Source organism: Thermobia domestica, chromosome 17 (genome assembly GCF_964235325.1).
Source record: "Thermobia domestica chromosome 17, izTheDome1.hap1.1, whole genome shotgun sequence".
NCBI classification, from domain to species: Eukaryota; Metazoa; Arthropoda; class Insecta; order Zygentoma; family Lepismatidae; genus Thermobia; species Thermobia domestica.
Genome location: NC_137470.1, coordinates 107,181,228 through 107,198,275, shown reverse-complemented (window position 1 = coordinate 107,198,275; position 17,048 = coordinate 107,181,228).

The window sequence follows — 17,048 nt, the reverse complement described above, 5'->3', positions numbered from 1 at the left end:
TGTTTACAGAATTTAGAGTGATTAGGAAAATAGAGAATTTTTTTTTAAATTAGAGATATGTAGTAAATTTGCTTGAATTGTTGAATAATCCAAGGTACACATACAACGTAAATTAAATAAATAAAAACATAAGTATTAACTAAAAGATGTAGAAAATAATTAAAATAAATAAATTAAATTCAGGTAGTAACTCTAAGTTTCAATTATTTGCAGTTAACATCATGTTCAAGATTTTCATTCTTCAAATACTATTGATTAGTATTGGCATAGTAGAGGAGGAACAGCAACAGATAACATTAACGGAAATTGGATTAGCTTTGACGCAGAATGCATATGCTGTACATGCTACGAATATGGTGTTTACTACTGTAAAGATGCATTTGAACTTTCAAGAATCTGTGCCAGTACATGATAAGTGTACTGATGCGTACGAAATTCTTAACGACTATGCTGTAAAAGATAAAGAATTTAGACAAAACATAGTAAATTTACTACCGTGTCATTTTGTCTATGAAAATGGAAAAACTAGGTGTAATAATAATCATAGAAATAAAAGATTTATATTTTCGTGGTTACTGGGATTATCGTCTATTGGTCTATCGACATATAACCTAATACATAATCAACAGTTGTCTCATTCTATTGATAAATTAAATAAACACGACAATTTATTAACAAGTGAAATTAAAAATCTAAAAGAATCGTTTAATAATGAAATTTCTGTAGTCCATGGAATCGTAGTAAAAGTGCAACATGTATTGCAAGATTTTAAAAATAAAATTCAAGAGCTATATTGTTATTTACATCAATCCCAACGCAAGATAATAGCAAATTTGTTTGCTCATCCTGTACAGGAGAGAGTAAATAAAATAGTAAATAATGTATTAAATAATCAATTAACATATCATATATTATCTAATGCTGATGTTAAAAGGTTAATAAGTCTTCATGATGTGTTGAAGAATACTATTTATAGGTCAGACATTGGGATGTTTTATCAAATGTCTAGCGTATATTTAGTAAAATATCATTACGAAGAAAATAATATTGATTTAATATTAAAAACTCCGATAATATATGATAATAGTATTTCAATCATGTACGACATAATATCTATGGGCTACTTAATAAATAATACCAGAATATTTTATGAATTACCGGAAGCAGTTTACATGGCGGAAGGTAAATAGCATTCATTAGATAAAAGTAAATGCGAAATTAAAAGTTTTCTGTATTTCTGTGAAAGCATAACTATGGATAATGAAGCAAAGTGTCTGAATAATATTATTTTAAGTAATTCTTTGGAAGGATGCCAGCAGAATTCTGAGAAATTTTTGGGGAATGTGATATTCAGATATACACACGCAGGTGTGATGTATTCTTCTGTTGAAAAGGAAGCGTACATGACAAAAGTGGGTGTACATCAAGAAGTTACTTCCACAAAACTTGATCAAACTAAATCTAAATCAAGTTTCATAAAGTATGATAAATTTAACAACATAATAATAGGAGAGCTGGTAATTCCAACCAAGCGGATAATTCAAGTTCAAAATAAACATATTAAATTGATTGGAAATTGGACGGAGAGGCAAGTAAATTTTACATTGCATACGCAGGAGTTAAATAGTTTAACCGAAAAATTATTAAAATTAAGTCGATCCATCAATCCCAGAACTACATCTAAAACAGATTATATCATATATGTAATATTTGGAATAATAATAGCATTAATTTCGACGACGTTATTGTTATTAGTATTGTATTGTAAGCTTTATAGATCAATTAGGCAGTATAAAGTTCAAAATCAAGAATAATAATAATAATAATAATCAATAAGTATTAATGAAGTAAGCATAGTATGTAAATCAATATTGTATGTGCCTTGGGTTGTAAAAAAAAGTTTTTACATTTTCGGATATGAAGAAGAATGGAATTTATTTGAAAAAAAAGATATTCTAAGTTGCAATAAAAACCTGAAAAGGAATATTTGATTAGCATATGAAACAATTGGTAACATGTAGAAATACTTACCTACAGCATGATGTAGTTGCGATTCGAAAAGCCTAGGTTATGTGATCCTAGACAAAACTAGGATTGGTCTATTTGATTTGGTGAAACGAATAAGTTGTTGAATAAAAACGGTTACGCAGTATTAATACGACAAAACTCTTTGTTTTGGTAGAAAAAGAAAAGCAATAAATAATAAGCATAGTTAATAGATCATCATAGATGAAAATAGATACGAGCATGTAAATAGATAATAGCTAGGTTACATAACAACATAATATTAGTTAAATCAGTAGCTTAAAGCTATGGAAAACAAAAGCAAAAAGAGAAGAAGTAGAAAGAATTGTCTATGAGAAAAAGCTAGACAAATAATAGATATTATAGATGCTAGTGATATAAACTAGTTTAGTAAGCTTACGAACCAAGAATAGAAGTCGTAAAAAGTATGAAAAAGTATGAAAAGTCGTTAAAAGAAAGTAAATAGTTTGAATAGAAAAGTAAGAAAAATCATAGGTAATAGACAAGAAATACTCAAAATAAAATACAGTCATAATGCATCATGTCTATAATTATCATTAAGTTGGATGTAAACACGTTATTTTTAGTCAAAATTCATTTTCTAAATTCAAGTTTTTTTTAGAAATGAGAGTAAAATTATTCGTTATTGTTATAGAATAATCAATTGGCATATTGATTATTATTATAATAATAAGTTAAAGTATTCAGTTCATTAGTTAATTCAATATTCATGTGGATAGAAGAAACAGCTTGTAGCATTTCAGTTCACTGGAAGTTACTAATCTCGAGGAGGATGCATTCACGCTTCTCGCGAGAGAGAAGAATCCGTTGTTAGGGGCGGAGCTTCTAAGCAAGATGGCAGCCACCTAGCAACAAGTCACGCCTACTAATGAGAAGTTATTCGTATTTATGATGATTTTTGATGCATTATGAATGATTTCTAAGTAGATAGAACGTTGTAATGTTAAAAAATGATGGAATAAACATCAATAAAGATAGTAGTACCTACATATAACAGTAAAACTAGCAGTAAAGTGTATTTAAGTACATAAATATGCATGAAAATGTAGGACTTTACGATTTAAAAAAAAAGAAAATGAGAAATAGGGCGTCAAGCGAATTAAAATGTAACGAGGATAGCATTTTAGTATCCGAATAGGTTACATAACTATTAGAACACTAGTCATTATTTAGAATATGCATCAATTATGCATTTTATAGAGAATAATGAGCAATTTTAGAACATTGATACTAGGCCTATGGTAAAAGTACGTAATATTTTTACGAAAGAGAACCATAGACAAAGATTTAGTAATGTTAATTTTTGAGATAAATAAAAACGGGATTTCACAACTAGTTATTTATATTTACAGGCAATATGGAGAAGAAGTTTATGGTAGTTACTATTGCATTAACAGCTTTAGCAGTGTTAGTACTAGCGACATTTATAGTTATAGTTATATGTAGTTATTAAATTACGTAAATTTAGTAGAAAGAAGGAACAGATAGGAAATGTAGAAAATAAAAATAAGGTATATGACGATGTTAAATACATAGAGCACTACGAATCATTTCCAATATATGCAGTAGTAGATAAAAATCACACTAGAAAACACACTAGTAACACAGAAAATAATTCAGATCACTATCAAAAGCACAGAGAGGTTGCACAAAATAACTCGGACACAGTTGGTACACACGAGATGTTCCACACCAAAACTGAGAGTGATGCACTACAAATCACGGAATTATCTAATTTCGAAACGGAAAACACGGATAGACATTTATCCACGAACTCGAAAAGTAAAAAACTTTACGTAAGACTGTGTGATATTTTGATTCTGTGAACAATTTTCCAAATTTTAACGAAAAGTGCGGACACATTTTCATGGTCGACTGTAAGTATCGAAGCGACGCGGCAAATAGAAAGATACGTGGAACTTTTCTCAATGTCATTGCCAAAAACTTTGCTGAGCCATCAATCTATGGAAGGAAGTTACGCAGAGTTGCTAACTCTATGAATAGGGAAGATACTAATAGTGAAGTGATTGATATTTTTCGAATTTTAATTGTGTTGTAAAAATCATGCAACGAGAAGAGACGTTGTTTCTGAATGTATTAGTGTGTCATGACGAGATAAATAGTGTATAATAAAGTGTGTTATGTTCATTAAAAATATCAGTGATGTAGACACTGATACTAGTGAAACAAGTGCAGAGATAACAAACACTGTTTTGGACTTTGCTACTAAAAGCAACAGAAAGTTTTCGAGAACGAGAGAACAAAAAGTATATGTATATGTGTTTCAGAGCACAGGAAATGCTAGACAGTTACATGTAGTTATGTGTATAATCTAATAGATGGCAGGAGCCGATACTTTTGTAAAAACTCTCGACAAGATTTTTTTAAAGACCAGAATGAATGTAAATAAATAAACGATGTTTGACAGATTTTTTTTAAAACATGATAAATAGTTAAATTAATATGCATATATATATACAGGGTGTTGGAGTAATATAATCAATTATTTTTTTATTTTATACCAAGGATTTTTGTCAATTTCTGGAAAGAAATTTATTCGGGAACGCAGTTCCCTCATTTTGAAGGAAGGGCATGTGGATATATACGGTTTAGGAACATATTATTTTGGAAATAGAGTATCTTAATTTTTAAATGTTATGTCAAAGGATAGTAATGAAATGTTGACATATAGTGTAAACACGTGTTTGTGTTTATGTGTTTACGTCAATAATTTGTATATGCGTTGAATGTTATGTTTTGTTACGGCTAGACGCTAAGTCGTCAGTTTGTATGATATTGTGAATTGTGATTTGTAATGTTTTGTTGAAGAATTGAAATGTCATCAAGATATAATGCTGTAACATTGACACACTTTGACTGTGGCATAACTGTCAGGTTTGCAGAAATTTGTTGGTCTGAGAATTTGATCACGATGTAATTCGGGTGAAACCAATGTTTTACCAATAGCTGAGATATACAAAAAGTCAACAACGTGAATTCCAGAATGTCCGGAAACTGAATATAAAAACCTATGGTCCGAAAGGATTTGGGATCAGGAGTGGACCATCAGAAGTTGAGTATTAACAGAGAGAACCACTTGTACTCTTATCACAGTAGTCATTCAGCTGTGAGTCCAGTAAAGGCGTAGATCACGGGAGATCTAACATTATCCAGTACAACCATTAACTTGGATTATGGTTGAACAATAGTCAGCGAACATAGACTATTGGCAGCACGAGATATTCATCATTGAGAACTTCAACATCAGTCCAGGCGTCATCTACTAGAAGGTATGTGTATCTCAGCTATGTTCGAGTTATTCGTGATTGAATCCTTAGATGCTTAAGATATGTGATCTGACGCGTTATACACAGTCTACGTTAACAACATTAACACATGATATTTCAGAAAATACAAATATCTAAATGAAAGTTAATTTATGTGGTTTTCTTATGTTCCACTTCGTACCTACTCATTACAGATGGCGAGTAGTAGCGATATTCAACCGTCAAACATTGATTTATCACCATGCAATTTAGGCACGACGGTCGGAGGTTGTTACTATATTATTATTATTAAATGCATAGAATTAGTACTACACTGTTCAGTATAAATGAAAAATATTTTCTCCTTCTTTATGAACAGAAGTCCACTTCATTGACACCCATCAACTTTAAAGTTCGTTTTCCGTCAAACTTGATTGTGTTTGTACACTATCAAATAAATCAGTCATAATTGAATCAATGAGTTTTTTGTTTATAGTCTGAAAACAAGCGGAATCAAATGTACAAGTTTTCTTTCCCATTCTGTTAAAATATCACTTAAATCCAAATACAAGGCCTTTAGCAACACGATTCACTTATTCAAATGTTCCACTTTTTAGTATAATACACATTAATTTGGCTTTCATTAAATTAAGACCATATGCACCATTTAATATGACAAGGAGGAGAAACAACCATGTTTCGTCTTGTTTATATATGTCCTATACACTTACGATTATGATATCAGTTCAGTAAATTCAAGATCGTGCATGTTACGTCCAAATAAATTAATCTTCATTCCTTTATATATTAAACATATATTTCCATTTTCCAAATATGCTGCCAATGCATCTGGAGGTTATACATAATAGCACATACGTAAATTATTTGTATAAATACATATTGTTTTGATAACTTTAGAATATGTACATGTACTTTTTACAGTTATATACAAAGAAAAAGTATGTAATGGGACTTTATTCAAGTTTCACTTCAAATTGTACCATATTGAAAATTAAGTTCCTTATTGCTACTTTTGCTCACATTTTTATGTATATCGTCATTCGGAGCACTACGAAATACTTGTATATCAGGGCACTTTTCCTGTATTTGTTTAATAAAAGCATATCCCTTCTTAAGGTAAAGAAATGGACAATTAGGAAACCAATTCGCATGATCCATCCATGGAACATCGTTATCAGTCCAATCTTTTAATCCACCAGCACAATAGAAGCATATAGTTTGGTCTCTTGTCTTCGTGTAAAAAAATCCAGCATCACTTAATTGATCCGGGCATTGTTTTGATGAAATAGGCCAGTGTTCGAATGTTCTTAAACGTAATTTCTTTGTAAAATACTGATTATATTGAGGGGCAAAACATTTATATGCACTACTATATGGTAATTCTGGCATTTGTTGGAATGGTATCCTTTCAGATACAGAATTTCGTCGCAGTTCCATTCTTAATCTTCCACTATTCGTATTTTTCTAATCGTCTACTTAAATGAAATCTTCCTTACGTTTCTATGTTCAATTATGTTCGAAATCTATGGAAGTCAATATTATAAAGTAACTTATGATTTACACAGCCATGTTATTTCAGCAGATGATCAACAGAGACTAATGACACTATGCACGCAAATATCTGTGCACACATGCATGATGGAGGAAGGAATGACGAAGAAGAAATCATGATTCATCTTGTTTATACATGTACCATACACTTGAAAAAGACCACGATCTTTTGGGTTCCGGGTTCGATTCTCGATGAGAAAGCATTAATTCAACTCTAAATCGTAAAGTACAGGTATTGTGTTCGATTCCTGTGGGAGAGACCTTTCAAAATGAAAGCATATTTAGGGTCCGAGTTCGATTCTCGATGAGCAACCTTTCTGTCGAGAAAAAGAAGTGCTATATACGTGAAATACCCTTTTTTTCATGCAAAGACTAGTTCAACTTTAAAATCATGAAGTACCAAATTCGATCCCAGCTCCCTACCAAAGTAGATTTTTGTGTACAGTCTTTATTTCATACGTTAGCGAAGCTACAATCAAGGTTAGTTGTCTGTATCACTTTCACTCCCAAAATAATAATAATAATAATAATAATAATAATAATAATAATAATAATAATAATAATAATAATAATGTGATGCTGTATTTTTTTAAATTCATTTTTATGGTTGTTATTTATGTTTTAATACCACTTTGGTCCGGGTTCGATTCCCGATGATAGAAAGAAAGAGAGAGAAAGGGGGCATTGAACACTTGAAAGCATTATAGTGTTTCGAAATGAAGAGCTTCGAACAATGTACATATCATATGCTACGCTAAAATCAATACATGAAATTCTTTTTTTTTTCATGCAAGAATTAATTCAACCCTAAATCGTGAAGCACTGGTCTTGCGTTCAATTTCAATGAGAGAGCTTTCAAAACGAAAACATATTTAGTGTTCAGGTTCGATTCTCGATGAGAAAGCATTGAATATTTTAAGACATTAAGTATGCTCTTCGATTCCCAGGAGAAACGAGTCGGGGAAAGACGAAGACCAATCAATTGGAGTGCTTCGATCACTGAATATCAAAGGATTGGGGGTAAAGTTCTACCCTATGCTATGCAAAATAGCTATTCAATACATAACGAAAAGACGAAAATCAATCAATCAATTGGGAAGCTTCTAACTTGATATTCAATCAATTGGGAAGCTTCGAACGTGATAACTGAAAGGACTCTCATCAAGATCCGACAGCCGTCCAAGAGTATGAGCATAGTAACAACGTTCGCTTACGCAGCGTTTTTCGCAGGAGGAATTGGAGGGGTTTGGGGGTTCAAATCCATAACGAAAAGATAAAATCAATCAATCAATTGGGAAGCTTCGATCATGATAACTAATAGAACTCTCATCCGTCCAAGAGCATTTAGCTATTCAATACATAACGAAAGCAAAAATCAATCAATCAATTGGGAAGCTTCGATCATGATAACTGATAGGACTCTGATCCGTCCAAGAGTATGAGCATCCAAGACTATGAAGGCATCCAAGACTATCAGCATAGCAACAGGCTCTTCTCATAAACAAACATTTTCCCACGGATCCTGTTGTAGCCGTAAAAGGCTATGAACATAACAACTAAAGGCTTGTCGAAACTTGCCTGCCAATTCCAGGAAATGATATCGATTTCTAGGAAAACAAGATCAAATTTCGCTGACTCGGCCATCTATACGCCGGGATATCTACTTTAGGCGACTAAATCCATGAGCAAAATTAGACAGGGTAACAAATATGAATTTAGTGTTAAAATAATTGAAAATAACCAATGGATTTTCATTGAGAATTGGTATCAAAAAGGGCTTTAAGGAATAGATGAGAGGGTAAACGAATATCAACTAATTTTGGACTGTCTCACCATAGTTGAAGTTGTTTCGATCTCCTCTCTTTTACTCATAGGTGATGTTTAGGCGTTGTACTCGAAGTTCCGGTGACTTGCAGGTTGGGTTGTCTTGATGAAGTCCATGACGAAAACTTATCCGACAAACAACCATGGCATTGAATGCCGGTCCAAAAGGCAGGAAGACTCCGATGTGTCTCGCCTCGTGGTTGAGATCCCAAGACTAAACTCGCACTCTCTCAATTGCTTTTGACCTGACTGTCCCTCTTACGTCAGAATGAGATGGTGGTGACACAACAAGATTTCCTGAGCGTGGTCGATTACCCAAAACTAACATTGACAAAGTCCATGTTTCTACATGTCGTCGATTCAACACAGTTCTGAAACTAGCTTATGAAGCTTGCAAACGTTGTTAGGCAAATGAACCAAAAGGAGACTCACCTGAGTCAAAGTACTAACTTCTATAATCCTTACTTCCTTGTTGTCACATCTTGTCGTGGGTAAACGAAAGAAACGGACAATGTCTAGTAATAGCCTGACTATGAGGCGCCAATCAGGTCGAACTAATTGAGAGAAGCAATTGATCTAACAAATCAAATTAAAAGCGTCGCGTGTGAGACTGTTAAATTGTGAAGGTTCCAAAGGTCGTTACCACTGTTTATTACAAATTACAAGTACTAAGACTTCCTCAATAACAGCAAAGCAATAGTTAATTTATCTTTCAATGTGAAGTCAGCTAGCTACGTACAACAGAATATTGGTGTTAATAACATCAGACAGTGAACTCTTGAAGGCTGCTTGGCTTCCATTGATGACTGGTTGAATTCCCACATGAAATAAAGATGTCCTAGCTTTACCTTACTTCATAACCCGTAACACTTATTACATATACAGAGAAACTTGAACTTGATTATCAAAAAACATTTCTTTCCAGAAGCTAAGACAAAGCAAGAAGAATTATTGTAGTGTTTCAAGGCGAACGATGTGTCCTTATAACACGAAGGCCTCTTTTATGGCCAACATGGAGTAAACCTTAAAGATCATCTATCTGTTCCATGAGTTTAGTGCGCTCAATAAAAACTGTGAAGGAAAAGTACTATATTATTGTACCAGTTCATGAAGAAACTGTGTTACAATATAGTGTAGTGTCATACAATGTGGTGCAGTGTCTTACAACATGCAATGTATAAACAGTCCTTTTTTAAAAAAATACTTTTGAGTTTCAAATGTTTTTGAGGTTTAGGCAGGTACCTTTCTTTGTTTCATTTTATGAAGTACACAGCTAATTTATAAATAAAACGCGATTTTATTATAAATGTTATTATTTATTTTTATTAGCAAGATATGAATTTGATTTTTGAAATCTAGTAATCTCCTATTATCCAACACTGACGTTATGTTTACAGTTTTAGAGTAACGAGAAGTAGCATAGAAGATATGCTTAAACTTTCAAAATAACATTACCATCATAAAGGTAGCAATAGAGATCAAATATTGTTTTTCTATTTTACCTAAAAGATTGGAAGTGTTATGTACTAAGGCTGTATAAAGTGTGAACGAAAAAATCCGAGTCACCATAAGAGTTTTCGGTACCCAGACGAAGATCTATAGTTTTACGTGAAATTGTGCGCTTCCATTGGGATTGAATTAGAGGTCTGATTCACCAGAAGCATATACGATACTCATTAGCTCTACCATGGTGTTAACCATTAGCCATCATGCCATTCATTTTCATTGGAGCTTAACATTACGTAACATGGTTCTAACATTATGCTCGGCTTACTAAATGCGATGCAAATAGTAAGGAAAGGTGCATTGTGTTCCACAGAAAATAAATATTTACATTAAAAAGTCGAGAGCTCTAATCTGAAAAGCTAAGGAAAACTTTAACTTTCACCTGTATTGTGGTAAAGTCTTTCATGCACTACGCTAAGTATCATTTATTTGATTTAATTACCTTAATAAATATAGATAACGTCGAAAATCGAACATACGACTAAGTCACTAAAGTCTAATACAGAATCTGGATTGTTATAAGATGCATGGACGTTAATTCTGTTTGAGGATTTTTGTTTCTTTCCTTAATATATCATAACGCATTCAATCTATGAGGAAAATGTTGATTTGTACTTTGTCCTTATGAGAGGAGGGAGAGTGAAAGGCAAGGAAATGCCTACGTGCTTGACGTAATATTTAAATACCTGAATGAATTTATGTAAAATACTTAGCATTTTGTTTTCCTTTGAACAAGCGTATGTGTTTTAACCACTAACCTGTTAACTGTCTCCTACAAGTTCAAGTGTTATAATGGCTAAACGACCAGTTATAGCTAGCCAAACATTCGTTAGTTTGGGTTGACCAGATAGTTTGTCTTATGAGATGAGCATGATATCTCGAGGTTGAACTTCATTTGAGGCAATATCAAGGTCACGTTACGAAATATATTACCAGCTATGACTAGCCAAACGGTTTGTCACCTCAAACCAATATTTCTCCAAGATAATTTAAAATGAGTAAATTAAAAATGAGAAACTAACTACACCTTAAATTTTAGCAACAATTCACACCTAAGGTGTAATTTGATTAGTTGATCACTTTCAAATCACTGTTAAAATTTTCGAAAAAGTTTGAGTTTGAAACATTTCGTACGAAAGTTTTAGTTTTAAATTATTAGTTCATTTTTTTTCAGTTTGAAAGTATCTTAGTTCGATTTTTTGTAAAGTCGTTTTGAAAAGAATTTCAAATTTCGGTTTCAAATTTTAAGTTCAAAATTTGATTTTCGAATTTTTGATTCGAAAGTTTTACGTTCGAGAATCGTTGTCCCAAATGCTTTGAGTTCGAAATCTTTAGTTTCAAATTTTCACTTGCACTTTTGTAATAACTGAAAATCTAGTCAAAATAAACAATTTAATCAAATAATTAGAGAATACATTTCTTATGTTAATTCAGTAGTTGAAAACTGGATAAAATATGACAATAAACTGTAATATGTTACCTTTTGAATTCATTTTGACATGTACTAACTAAAATAGTTTTAGTTGAGAATTATGACACGTTTAATTATTTTATTTGGCTGTTATTTATAACATCACTTTAATTGATAAAAATGTTGATTTGATACTTGTTTGTCAGTACAAATAGGAAATTCCTTTGATGTGAATTATGTAATAAAATATGCTAACTTTTTAAAGAATGCAAGTCTTGATTTACCGGCAATCATTAATGATAATATTTCATTTTATTAACGTCGTTTTTAATAATAACATTCACATATTTTTAATGTGTGAGTGATAAATATTAAATTTGCTTATAATTTAGTTTATAAGGACATATTTTTGTTGGTAGAAAATAATGAATTCTTTGATTATAAGTTATTTACTAAAATGCGTAAATCTGAAAGACAATTTAAAATATGTGTGCTGAATGTGAATATTGGTAAATGTTTCCGACATCTACTATTTGATTGATAGTCATAGAAAGGAAACTAATGACGTAATAAAGTATAAATCAGAATGGAGATTTGACAAGGATGATCATTATAGAACATAGAGTTTAAAACTTATAAATAGAGATGCAAAAAGCCGGCTTTTTTGAATCGATGTTTTTTATCACATAAAAAGTCGGCTTTTTTGGGAAAAAACGACAATTTTGGAAAGTTTGGCTTTTTTAATTTTTATGATTTTTCTATCTAAATAACTTTCTTACAGTATATTCTATAGTTAGATAAGAATTCCATGACCTAAATGCCATATTTAGCTCTGTAATTCACCATCAAGATGGATGGAGCACATGTTTTACGAATTAAAGCTAACATGAAGAATGTAGTATCTGAGGGCAATTTTAGAGGCTATTTAACTTTATTTTAACTTTTGAGTTATCGACATTTTTTTTCTTCTCTAGATCATTTTAGTTTGTCAACCGTGTTTCATTTCTAAGTGCTTAGTACTCTAGCTTCTAGTGCAAATGTTAAACTTGTCCGTTTTTCTATTTATCCGTCAAAGCGTACGTTTTTCAATATATCCGAGAAGCAGTACTTCCACATTTATGTTATATTGTAGCTGTGAAGTGACTTATCAATAATTTTTCGAATACAACCTTGAATACCAATTTATACAAATGATCAGTAGCGGATTTAGATAAGCACTTTAGGCCGGTTTTTTTCTGATTGTTTCGTTTCCTAAAAAGTCCTAATTTTATTTGGGAGGTGCTTGAAGTTTATGAGTTTATGAAGAATACCAGTGTGACTGCAGTATTCCTTCCTTTGCACCACCTTTTCCAATAATATATCATCATTTTCTTTGAAAACTATCATCTTCATTTTATATGATTTTAGACAGAGCGTCGTCTCATTCCATGTACCAGCTCTCATTTGAGTAATATTCCCACATTTATATTTTCGACGACAAACCTTAGTTGAGATATAGTTTTAATTCAAGCACCGTAAAACTAGCTCTACCTAGCAGAAATTTTAAATGGTACTAGCATTTCCGACTTAATTTCTTTGAATACCTTTCTAGCACATGTATTTTTAAAACCGGATCAGTGAACCTTAAATTTATATCTTGTGATTTTTTCTGTCAGTGAACTTAGTTATCTTAACGGGAGTACATTTTTCTGTGTATGCCTGAGACTTGGTCTAGTAAGAACACTTTTACAGAAAGCATTACTTGCTGAACAAATTTCTCGTCCTTACTTTAACATTCCCAACCACACCAAATACTCGGGTCACGTCACTGAAAACCCCGATCTTTTCATGTTCTTTGACCATCAGGCACTGCTGCACTCGTGGAATGCAGAAAACAAAAAATGAACTACTCTCAGTGTATCTTCTGGATGTTGCTCTTGACTTGTAGTTAAGGACACGAAATAAATTAGAATAATTTAAATATGACCAATTAAGAACTAAATTTAAGGACTTAAGAAGATCGAAACTACTAACTCATGAAGCAGAGTGAGAAAGTTTCCATATTCATCAAGGTGGGAACTAGCAGATAGATGCATATTCTTTTAAGGAAATTAAAAGTAATTCACCAGCTCATTCCTCAGGCAACGGAAGAGGAAAACAAATAATTTTTCTATATGTTTAAAATCCATTTACTACAGAGAATTGGAAAGTTTCACAACGGTTGAGGCATTGCAGACACATTTACATACTCTTGAAAAAGTGCACGATCTTATGAAGAAGCGGGATTATGTAGAGCCATCCCAAGCGATCTGTTCTGTGTGTGACCAAAATTGATCTGTCGGTAGTCTAAATCCATATACGGTGGCTCCTACACCCTTTTCTGCTCTAGAACAACAAGAGAAATACACCTTAAGCGCTCAATCTCTATATTCGCAAAAATATAAACACCCATCGCCTGCATTACCTTTACCTTCTTCATCCACACTAAAGTTTTTTTATTTTTCTCAAACTCAAAGAACTGCTTGTCCCCACAGCAATTTAGTACCGCAGAAAACCCTCTCGATCCCCCTACAACTAGCGAATCTTGCTCCGCTAATAGTACTGAAGGAACATTGGAACATAGCAAGTTCACCGTAAAAATGGAAAGAACAATAATAACACTAACAATGGTAACAGGACTATTAATTCACCTGAACCGGATATTGTAACTGAAGAATATATTTATTGCAGGGTCACATTTCAAGTGTTTATTTTCGCAACAGTAAAAAGGGAAACAAAAAAGCGGGCTCAGAATTCCAATACCACCACCACCCTTGGCATTCTGCAGTCCTCAGGACAAGAAGAAATGAAATAACTCGATATAGCATCTATCGATTTGAACAAACAAAAGCAGGAATCTAGCACATCAATTTTCACTGTGGCACACTTAAAGAATAGGAGGGAATGCACAAAGTTGCATAATGTACAAAATAAAGTAATTATCGATTTAATGATTAATAAGAAGAAATACGCCGTAATTAACGGTACAGTTTCCAAAGCCAAAACCAGAAATTCCTCTAAACATTAAATTAATTCCATTTGTCACTTACATCCGAGGGACTGACAATTCCATTGTTAATTTACGATACATTGCCTTAATTAAATTTAGGGCCAGATTGGCGACATTTTCAAACAACTTCGTATTTTAGAGCATGGAAAATTCTTACTTTTATTTGGTGAAGATATTTTGCATCGGCTACAAGCCAAAATCGTCTTACAGAATAATATATTTTCTGTAAACAACAACATTTTCTACCACGGACGACTGTCTTTACAACAGAAATGAGTAACCCTCAGGAACTCTCACCTAATTCAATTAATACTATAGGGTAGCACACGTTTGCTGATCTGTTGACAACACATAAAATAAATATTGCATGAGGGCTCATGTTTTCTTCCCCTCAACATTAATAATGATAAAGAGACAGAAAGTTCTTTTTCGTCTCTCCACTTAAAAATCTCTTAGGTCGTCATGATCTTCACGCCTTGATGAGTAAATTGCCGAGAAACAATATTACATTGTTAATCAGAAAGAAAACAAACTGACCAGTTATCTTAGCAAAATATACATCTATTGTTTATGTAGAAGAATATTTACAGGAACTGAGTATGCAGGGCGATCAAAAATTAGATGATGAAAATCGTGAAACAACCTACAGGACAGAAAAAAATCAAGAAAGATTGAAAAAACGGCACCACTATTCAAAATTAAACTCTATGATATTAACCAGAATTTGACTAAGGAAGAAAAGATGAGGTGCATAATCTGCTATATAAATATCTTGATGTTTTTATTACTTTCTTGGAGATATAGGGTATTTCTTGGGATGCATATATAAGATTCGTATCGAAAAAGCAGTTAATTTCCATCAAATGTCAACATCTACTCATTTAGCTGTAAGATAGCAAACAGACTTACAAATCAAACAGTTGCTAAACGCTAAAATCATTAAAGAAACTAGGGATAACTCGTTCGCTTCGCCATTTTTGATAGTGCGCAAGTCAAATACTACTTCCAGTTACATTTGACTTTGAATCGCGAGACTTGTAATTCTTTCACGAAATTCCTCAGCATTCCTTTTCAATCAACAGAAGATATTTTACACCTGCTTAGAGGAGAGATATTATCACGACAACTAATTTAAATAATTGTTATCAGCAATTACTATATCACCGTAGTAGAAATGAAATCAAAATTTCACCAAAGTTTGGTGTTGAGGATCCAGCCTTGGGTTCGAATCCCATTTGACCAACACAAAAGGAAAACTTTATTTTCTTAATTACAATTATGTAGTCTCAAGGCTCTTAGAGCATTTTGTATAATTTTCTTTTTCGGTTATTAAACTTGGGACATGAAGCAAACTTGGGACGTCCTATGAGTCCCTCTTCTTTCCTTTTCCTTTTCCACTTATGCTTTATTTTGCCGTTCATTTACTAACATGACTAAATGCTGAATTCTGTCTGCCGGCTTGTTGCTTCCGTGAGCAGCATCGAGGAATACAACATTTTACTAAGGTATGTATCTTCCGTGTTTTCTTCAAGAGTAAGAGGTTTTCTCTTTTCTGCCAGAACATCGAGTCTTTGCCGGGTTCGATTTTGATTAGTGAGGATCTTCAGGACATCGCCACGGAAGAGGACATCTGCACCATTGATATCAAGTGTGAGGTCAGGTCGATGTGTAAGACGTGGGAGGCGTCTACGTGGACGTCTTTGACCATATTTGGAATATCATGCAAGGAGAAGGTGGGACCCGAAAAAACTCAACTCGAACAAAACTGGGGAGCCGAGGCTCCTCGGGGAAGAAGGAGCCCAAATCTTTGTGGAGGTGACAAGTACGAGATTCGTCTAACTGGACATTTGAACGGAACATGGATTATTTACAACAGCTGAAGGTAATGTACTTTTCCGGCAAAGTAGAACTTATACACTAAACAGGGTAAGCGCATCCCTACCACCTTTACTTCTTTTCCTCTACCACCCCATCTCTAAAGTTTGTTGTGCTATTCTAAAATTAACTGTTTTTCTTTTATTTCAAAATTGAAATATAACTGGTTTAGGTAAAATGAGTTATTGACTAACGTAACAGTACTACAGATTGGCATGGAGATTTTTATTTTGAAAAGTATTTATTACTGCTCTACGCTAATTGTTAGAATTTCATGCACCATTCCGACATTCTTCCCGTGGCAATATTAGTTTCTTTGTCGCTGAATCTAGTTGGAAATGCTAGAAGTCCAGTCACGTTTCATGGTGGAGATGTGTTACGGTTACCTGTAGTCCCTCTTCTCTCTTGTTACAGTAGGTTTGACCACCCACCAGAAAATTTAATTTGCCCCTGCCCATCCACCCCTGATTTGGCTCATATTATGTTTGGTGTTAATGTCTGAATTGACTTTTCCTTAAGC